This window comes from Mizuhopecten yessoensis, unplaced genomic scaffold (assembly GCF_002113885.1).
Source record: "Mizuhopecten yessoensis strain PY_sf001 unplaced genomic scaffold, ASM211388v2 scaffold7547, whole genome shotgun sequence".
In the NCBI taxonomy this organism is placed as follows: Eukaryota; Metazoa; Mollusca; class Bivalvia; order Pectinida; family Pectinidae; genus Mizuhopecten; species Mizuhopecten yessoensis.
In genome coordinates, this window is record NW_018407102.1 from 827,746 (window position 1) to 837,422 (window position 9,677).

The window sequence follows — 9,677 nt, forward strand, 5'->3', positions numbered from 1 at the left end:
GTTATGTACAATATATCATCAGTGTGTTGTAAAGTAAAACAGGAACTGTCACCACAAATATAACCATGGGCAAATATTATGTCGTCAGTGTGTTGTACAGTCAACCATGTAATAATACTACATCTCCATTGTTTGTATAGTGAAACAATGTTATAATACTATATCTCCGCTGTTTGTACAGTGAAACAGAGGTATAACAGATGACACACTACAACATCACCCACGTGTGGTGTGACTTTAGATGAAACACTACAAGATCACCCACGTGTGGTGTGACTTTCGATGACACGCTTCAATATCACCCACGTGTGGTGTGACTTTAGATGACACACTACAACATCACCCACGTGTGGTGTGACTTTAAATAACACACCTCAATAACACCCACGTGTGGTGTGACTTTAGATGACACANATTATTTGTACAGTGAAACAATGTAATAATACTATATCTCCATTGTTAGTACAGTCAACCATATAATAATACTCTATCTCCATTGTTTGCACAGTCAACCATGTACGTAGAGTTTGCCATTACTTACAGTATGCCACCAGCATGTTGTACAGTCAACCATATATGCAATGTATAATGTAAACGATGTTCTTTACAATCCACAATGTACTACATTTTGTACAGTGATAATCTGAGTATTGTGCGGCCAAATACGTTGCAGACTTCTTTACAGTGCGTTGATGTACACCGTCGATAATGCTCATCAGTGCACCTGGTTACATTACAACTGCGCATGCCCAGGTTCTCGTTGTGAGTATATGACATTCCTTGTATTTTAGCTTAATTTACGAAGTGGGTGTCGACGATGAAGCAAAAGACGCTTAACCTTCCGGAACAACTGGTCTAATTCTCTTTGCACTTTTAAGGCCATCCATGTTATTATTCTCCTTTTTTCCCCTCTAGGTTTATTGTTTTTGAGCTAAAATTAAGGTTTTGTTGACACTTCTAAATTCTTTTGTTTTTTCTTATTGTTACAACTGTTTATATAATGTGTCCATCTGAATTTCCATTTAGCTGTCAAACATAGTTATGCGGTTTCCAGCTCTTCCCTTCTATGTGTAAAGAAAGTACGTGAGTTGCAGGTTGTGTTGCTGGTCAAACCATCTCTACAATGAATTTCTTATACTTTCATGTGATACCCAATGAGCCCACCATTCTTCACATCAATTATCGAAAACACATGTGCAAATCACTTATTTTCAGCGAAATAGTCTCTGCTCTTTTCTCTTGCTGTTTTTGAAATATCGCATGGTCCTATATTCTTTGTCGCTAATTTCTTTATCATAGAAACTCAATGATTTATGAGCAAAGGTTCGCCAGAAATATTTCTTTTTTGCTTTCCTGTAATATTTCCTTATGGTTGTTGTATATTTCAGTTATAAGAAGTGTCTTTGCAGATGTTTTCGAGCATCGTTTACTGAGAAAACAATGTTAATTGGTGTAGAGACTAACATGACAACATGGTCAACAAATAAAACATGTTGGTTTTGGTGCTAGCGTTGTGTGACATGTATCAGGACAGCTGACTATTTAACACAGGAAGAGTGAACAGTCTACCTAGTTATTATCTATGATCAATGTGGAAAATTCTGATGCACAGGGTTTCACAGAAAAGCAAAATAGAATCGCTCTAAAGAAGCTGTGATTGACTGCCTGCAACTCCTATTGTCATTTTTGAGGAGGAGGGGCTTGGGTGGGGTGTAGACATGTAGTTTATTTCAGGGTCGAAATAAGCATCTTTAAATTAACCCACTACATCTGTACTTCATTACTTTCATCATTATATTTTGCAGATTTCAATATATGACCTGTGTAATTATTACAGTGCTTTTATAATGATTTTATCCAAAAATATTTCTAAAATGCTTGAATTACCGAATCGGGCTAATATAAATATGCATAATTAATCAAATAAGATTAAATAAATAATGGGGATTTTTTTTTACACTTTCAAACCCTTGACATGCATTTAAATAGCCAACATAACGTATAATTATGATTTAAAGAGACTTCTCAGCTAATTTCCGAAAAGTCCTTTTAATATATTGCATTATGACCCCTTTTGACCTGAGACAAGTTGACTGACATTTTTCCGTAGTGGTCAAAGCCGCTCTACACCAATCATCATATACTTTCTATGTTATCACCCGATGTTTTCGATTTCAAATTAATTGAAGAAATTGTCTCGTTTAATGATTTTCATCTTGAAATACACAAAGTTAAATACACGTACAAATGCAAATCTTAATGAATTGATTGGGATAAATACATTAAGTACATGTCTATGTTCAATGCACCTGTATCAGTGAAGCTAACAATACATGTCATTTGTTATAGGATGGGACCCCTTTACATCTAATAATTTCAAACAGACTCTGAAAGGAGTGTAAACAGGTACAGTTAATTTAATTTTATAAATGATAAAGTTGATAAATTTGAACTCCGGTCTAAATAAAAATTCAAAGGTGACATTCCTTACTTGGGCGGTGCCAGGGTGTTGTTGATTTAAAAGAAAACGTCCTCTAATATATACTGGCTAACCCGGGTATTTTGTGTATGGTTAGGTGTATCAGTACTGCTGGTCCTTGTACTCTACTCGGACTCCAAAGCTGTATAAATAAGCGTGAATTGGCCCTTTTCATGTCATCATGTTGACTTTTTACACGGCAAACAAAACAGGACATGTGAATGTGGAATAATACCGACGGACGTGTGTATACAGCTATTCTAAGAGTTTGTATTTGGTAATTTGTTCGGGGCGTGTCTCCTATTGTATGGTGTTTTTATTACGAGAAAACATTAACATTTCCCAGATGATCAATTTGAGAGTACGGTATCGACTGTCCTATTCAAAGACCAAATGTTATCACCACAAATCGATTAGAAGTATGTTTATCAGCACAAAGGCAGGTCTGAGTGCATTTGATTTCATTAATTATAGAGAAAGAAAAAATCAAGGTATTCTAGATTTGATATATTTCAATATTAGATTAGGAAATTGCCTTTTAGGTGTTTAAATAACCATTCTATACCTTATTTAAGCTCCCAATATAATGATGATAAATATAATGACTAACGCGCTAACGAGGGCCGTAACAGGTGCACGCGTCAAAGACCTGGACGTGTCTGTGGCAAACTTTGGTCCAGTTTTCTCGACTGTTACTCCTGGTACAGGTTCACTAATACGTCAATAACAGTTCAGCATATTACTGGTGTTAGGTTCAATTAATGCATCAACTAGTATCTGATGGTACTAGGTATTCCTGTTTTTTATTAGACAAAGGTAAATAAAATATATAATTTAGTTAATGCGAAACTCACTACATTTACTTCTGTCTAAAATATACTGTAGAAAATTGTTAAGTTTTATGAGAAATGTGTGACATTTCACCTGTTGTATTTGTATTTTACAGATTTAAACAATGACATTGCTTTTTTATTAGGACTAATTTAAAATAATAATCCTTCATTATTTTGTTTTTACACAATCATCAAGATTCTTTATTTCTAATTGTTGTATTTTTATACCTCACTTTTATTTCCCGGCAGGTATCCCCTTATATGTCCTAGGCTCCCGCCTATAACATGTATACTACCGTTAAATCGTACTTTTTGTGATAATTCTATTTTAACCGTCACTGAACCAAAGCTGAAGTGTTCAGTTTGTAACAGTGCTTAGCATTACGTTGCTTTTCGGCGACATTTGATTTCATTTACACCAAACATTACCCGGGGTAGGCTATGTCTGCTTACAACGAGATGAAGTTTAGGGTAGATCATTGCCCGAGTATACATGTATGTAGTGTTCAGCTACCACGGGACAGTCATATTGACCTCGGGTAAACTGTATACAAGCCAGGAAATCAAATTGATTAAGGTTGTGGTTTCAGACAAAAACAACCATTCTGTGAAATGATTCCTTTTGAAATAAAACTGACAAAATACCACATTAAAGACATGACCGGAGCACTAAGTCAACACAAATATACAAAAGGCAAGAATATAAACCACTGATAAACATTATAATAAAAGAAAATGGAAGCGAAGTAAAGTGTTCCGAGATATCAACATTCTGCAGTATTCGTAATGATACAACTGTATCTGTCGTCAAATCCAAAAAAGATCATTTTTCACCATAAGTTTTATTTAGATTAAACATGATTTCCTTTTGAAAAATTCTAGAGTCCCATGGTTAGAAATCAAATTGTTATCACAACCGTATAAATTCTTCTTCTTGACGCTAGTAAAAGGATGTAAAATTCATTTAGATATCGACAATGTCCTTTACAACTAGAACGTGTTTATACATTATTATAGATTGTTGTCCCTGTCCCTGTTGATTACACTTGAATCATGACCTCATCAATATATTCCAAAATGTTTTTAAAAAAGTTACATAATGAAAAAAGTTTTACAAGTATTTGTGTGTTTCTTGTCTTCATTTCTGGAGTTTTATTGTTTTTTTTATTTCAATGATAAAGTCATTTAAAGGATTTATAAAACGTTTTTAATTGACAAAGTTGCCCATGGGCGTTTTGGCAGTGCATGTATAATGAATGTGTTAGAGTCATAGAATCATATGAATTGATATATAAGACAAATAAATCCATTGAAACAGCTGCTTGTCGTACTTCACCCTGTGCTTATAATAGATGACATGGTATTTACAAGACTTCTACACTCAATATACTCAAATGCAGACATAAACAGGTGAGTTTTAACGGCCTTTTTATTTGGAAGGGTATTTGATTTTGTGGTATGGTGTTCTAGAGCACTGCAGACGGCTGCAGCTTAGTTTATCAGATAAATAACAAAGCGTGGCACTGCTATAGTCAATATGACAATGCAAAACACATAGATGATGTCGTATCAAAGTTCTAGATGTTCAAATATACTCAAATACCAAAAGTGTAATCACTATTGTATTACACATTGATATAAAAATCCAGTTGTGATAAAAATATACTTAGCTAATTAATATTATGATATAATACCAAACGGGATATTTGCAAACAAATGGACGAAAGTGTTTGCGCGAATGGGCGAAAGGGCAAACCTTAATACCATCTTTGTTTAGTTCAAATTGTTGTTAGTTTGATCTAGCAATAAAATATGAAAACAGCCTCACCCAAACATACAAATTTATGAATTCTGAGGTTTGTAATTCAAATCAATTACTCTGATATGATCGAATAACACTCTCAAAAATGCAAATGGTAGGATAAATTATACCAACTGTTCAAACAACGGTATGACAGCCACGCCAGATACGGCATGAGAATCACATAAATTGTCATGAGCTTAACCGCAGCAAGTCTTATCAGGACACCAACCGGAAGTCCTTCAATATGAATTTCATTTTGCTTTTGACATATAAGTGTTAATGCTATTTTCAGGTCCACGTTTGTATGCAGGCCATCATACATTTATATATATTAAGATGATATATGCGTTGCTGCTGAGAATGAGAATGAGAATGATTAATTGAATATTGCTTTACCTTGATGATATAACAAAGGCTTTTTCTATATATATATATATATATATAATAAAAAGTGATTAAATGTCCNGTAAGTTTATTTTATATATATATATATGTATATTTATATTCTTGATTTCCTACCTTGAGCTTTTTTCAAGCAGACAACTAGACGATCAATAAGCTCATCTCGAGGGTTGAGATTTCTCTTGGGCTCTCACCGAGAGGGGTGTTTTTTCTCCTATCCTATCTCGCTGCAAAACAGTGAATATCAGCAAAGGTAATCGGTTTTCGTTCCTGATTTGTACATGTTTTCTTACGTTGAAGTAGATTATTATGGTATGATATATGGTTGTATTACTTATTCCCTCCTTGCGATATTGTGTCACGTCACCCTGCTATCTGTTATACGCTAGGGATAAGGGTGTAAATGTAACCTTGAAGGTGAAAGAGAAATATTGAACAGGTAGAACGGGAGACAAGTCAGTGAATAGTAGGGAAATAGCTCTGGTCTCGGAGAACCAGAAACTTGCTATATCCCTATCTAATGCCTAAAGGTTTCTGTATACTTGTTAAAGGACATCCTGTACTACACGCACATAATTATTGCTGTGCGAGGCGTCTTCCGGGAATGCGGACTCAGATAGCCATATATATAATCCAAAGGACTGTTCATAGCATCTATAGCTTATATCTTGCTAGATAAAGTTCGCGAAGGATTGATATCGTGTTGATATTAGTGACTACATCAGATGGAATCGATTTCTATTGAGCTGCGTGAAAGATATGAAACTACTAACAAAAACAAGGAATAAGGATGACCGCAAATAACACTTGAATTTCCCACCACGTGACGCTAACAGTATTGGGTCAGACTACCATATATCCCGGTGCTGCGAGGCGGTCTTTTGTAATGATTGCCCATGACATCCATATCCAACTGCTACATGAGCTAGCTATGTGAAGTACTGCCCCTAACAGTCATATCTCCCGCCGCGCGAGGCGATACATAACAGTCATATCTCCCGCCGCGTGAGGCGATATATTTGAAGGACTGGCCACAACAGCGGTATCACGGGTGGCGTAATCCCCCTAATACACAGCTTTTCAAAGTGTATAAGCGATATTAAAATGATCAACGCTATCAATCAAACAACAATCGAGTTTATTACATGTGTATATGTCCTTCCGGTAATCCACGTCTTGTGTTTTCGAGGTAGGAGGTACAAGCAATCTTTAAAATTCTAATATATTTTCCAGATGAGTATAGTTCACTTCTAAATAGAAAACGTCTCAAGCACCCTGTGAGTATGTTACTACAATCCTGGCCGTTGACACAGTAAATACACCAATATAACGTACAAATGTAGCTTACCGCTAACACAAACAATATTAATGATCTCGGTAAGGCAAATTAAAACTTCAATTAATAACAATACTTTACTAAAGCTAGTTGGAACAAGGATTAATTTTCAAGATATCTAGATGTTCGAGTTTGTAAGGAGAAAAAAATGCTCCAGTTAAGACAGATATTCGACTTATCCTAGTTCGACTTATTCCAGTTCGACTTATCCTAGTTCAAGATAAGCATACACACGAGAAAAGGTGTTTTGCTAGAGATTGTTAATGTTGAATTAGGAGTGGTTTTTTTTTGTCTTAAGTTACAGCTCACATTTAGAGGTGCAAGGTGCATTTTACAAGGTGCTTTTTTATAATTAAGATATTCTATAACGATATAAGCACGGCTTATGTTTTATGCCAATTATAAGAACATTATTCACATAACTGTTGTCTTTTACATGTATTTTCTTTTGCTGAGTTTCGGATAGTCCTTTATGCTAAGATTATCACTGGGTGCATGCAAGAACAAAAGAAGGTTTCGATCAATAAGCGTAAAAAGAATAAAAATAGGAATGGAATATTAAAGAGGAAAAGGGCAGATGAAAGGCAAGAGAGAGAGCTTATTTGGGGAAGGCCATTGGTTGACAAGAAACAGATTTAGGATTCAAAGATTGACATTTGTTCAAATGTGCCCAACTTATTTTTGAAACATAATAATTTTAAAGTTGATTAAATCGTTGTTTTGTCTCAAATGAGGGCTGGGATAGGTATTTAAATGCATTTAGTGCTGATGTGGTACTCCCACATCGGTCAACAGTTTAATACAAGGCTAACTTAGGCACTGTTGTGCAATATGTATTGTCACGCCAACACCTACACACAAGGGTGAGGAAGGAAGGTATTTATGTTATTGCTGTAGCTTGACGTTGCTCATCAGTAAGTTTATTATATATAGTGTCCATCTTAAGAGGCATACTACACGACTGTCGTACTCTGCCATGGATACACACTGTTGAGGAAGGTATGTATTTTATTTGATTATGATGTAACACAATGTAACATATTTGGGATGGAAACATATATTACATGGCTGTAGTACTTGACTTTAATCAAACATTTGAGCAAAATGTTCATACAGAGACGTATTGTCGATAGCTGTGCTACTCTGAAATCCGTCGACTTTTAAAGCAACGGTTGAGGGTTAGGACGTTTTCAGGATTGACAAATCTTGACAACATTCGTCAATAATTTTACAAAGATATAGAGATTATATTCCAGGACTATCCTAGTAGCACTCTGCCATTTGTCGTCTAGGACGTCTTCTCTATGATTGGCAGGTCTTGACAACATTTGTCTACACATTTACAAAAAGATGTGATATAAGGATGTTGGTCCAATGTTTACATAAACCTGAAATTAGGAGTATTATCTGCAATTGCATGTAGTGTTGCGATATTCGTCTATAGCAGGACACAATTTTCCACAACCCGTAGATTTCCCTGAACGCTTTCTCTAAAAGCACCAGCAAACTGCCTTTGTTGAACACTTTAAATCATTTATTTAAGTACGAGGCTGAAGTAGGAATATATTACTTATGACTGTAGAATTCTCACATTCATATCGTTTAATACAAGACTGAAATAAGAAAGGGTTATGTGTTATTTAGGTTTCCTGGTATTCAACTAGTTTGATACAGGACTGAGACAAAGTGCCTAGGACTGCTATGATCTGACATTCATATTGTTTAATTTGAATGTCGTTGAACTGGTAACCATAGATAGATCTTGTTCCCGCAAAAATGTAATATACTGACATTCGTTTAGTTTAATACAAGGATTAGATAAGGATTTATAATCTACGAATGTAACATTTTTGTGGTTAATACAGGACTGAGATTATTAGTATAGTAGTACAGTTAAAACCAATGTTTACCACAAGGCTAAGGTAGATATATAGCATTTATAATTAACACCTCGATATTGGCAAACAGTGTAACATAATGTTTATGTTAGTAAGTACTGATCTATGACTAAAAAATATTCTGCCCTTGATTAACAATTTTGCAAATTTTGAGGAAAAACTGAATGTAAAAGTACCTTTAGTTACTGGCGTCAGCACAAAATAGGATTTTAAAAGAACGTATGTCCTGTACATTTGTATATTCTATCTTTATACAATGGATATTTACGTGGTGTCATCCAAGTACAGTTATTTCTGATTGGGCGAGATTAGCCTGCCTGTGGTTTACGTATCCGGATGTAGAACCATGCAACAGTCGAAATGAAAGTCGAATTCCATGGACAATATGTACATTACAGTCCTTAGATAAACCTGCCAACAAAAGTAATGTTATAAACCTATAATAGCAGCAAGCATTACACGTTAATATATAACAATCGGAAACTGTTCGGGTCTTTGGGAGTTTGGAGACAAATTATGACGTGATTCAATTCACTTTATAGAAGATGCCTTACGGAACTGGAAACCATAGAAAGCACGATCTTCTTCCCGCGAAAATGACTGTTCCAATTTGTTAAACAAGCAAAAAAGCTTGGTTTACAAAGACTACCACAAGGAGGGAACAGTTAGTTTTACAAAAAGCGATAAAACAATGCTGTTTTTGCTGTTTCGAACATACATTTAAGCACTGAAATGTTTTCTTTCAACATTTCTGATGGTATGCAACATGGTTCATTTCAAACATATCCTTTAAGATGCTACGTATCATGGAATATGTTTGAACATAACTATGTTGCACACAATCAGAAATGATAAAAAGATGAATTTCAGTTTTTAAAATAAATAGTTGTGGCTATGATCTCGAGTTTTCAAACTTAATTGATAC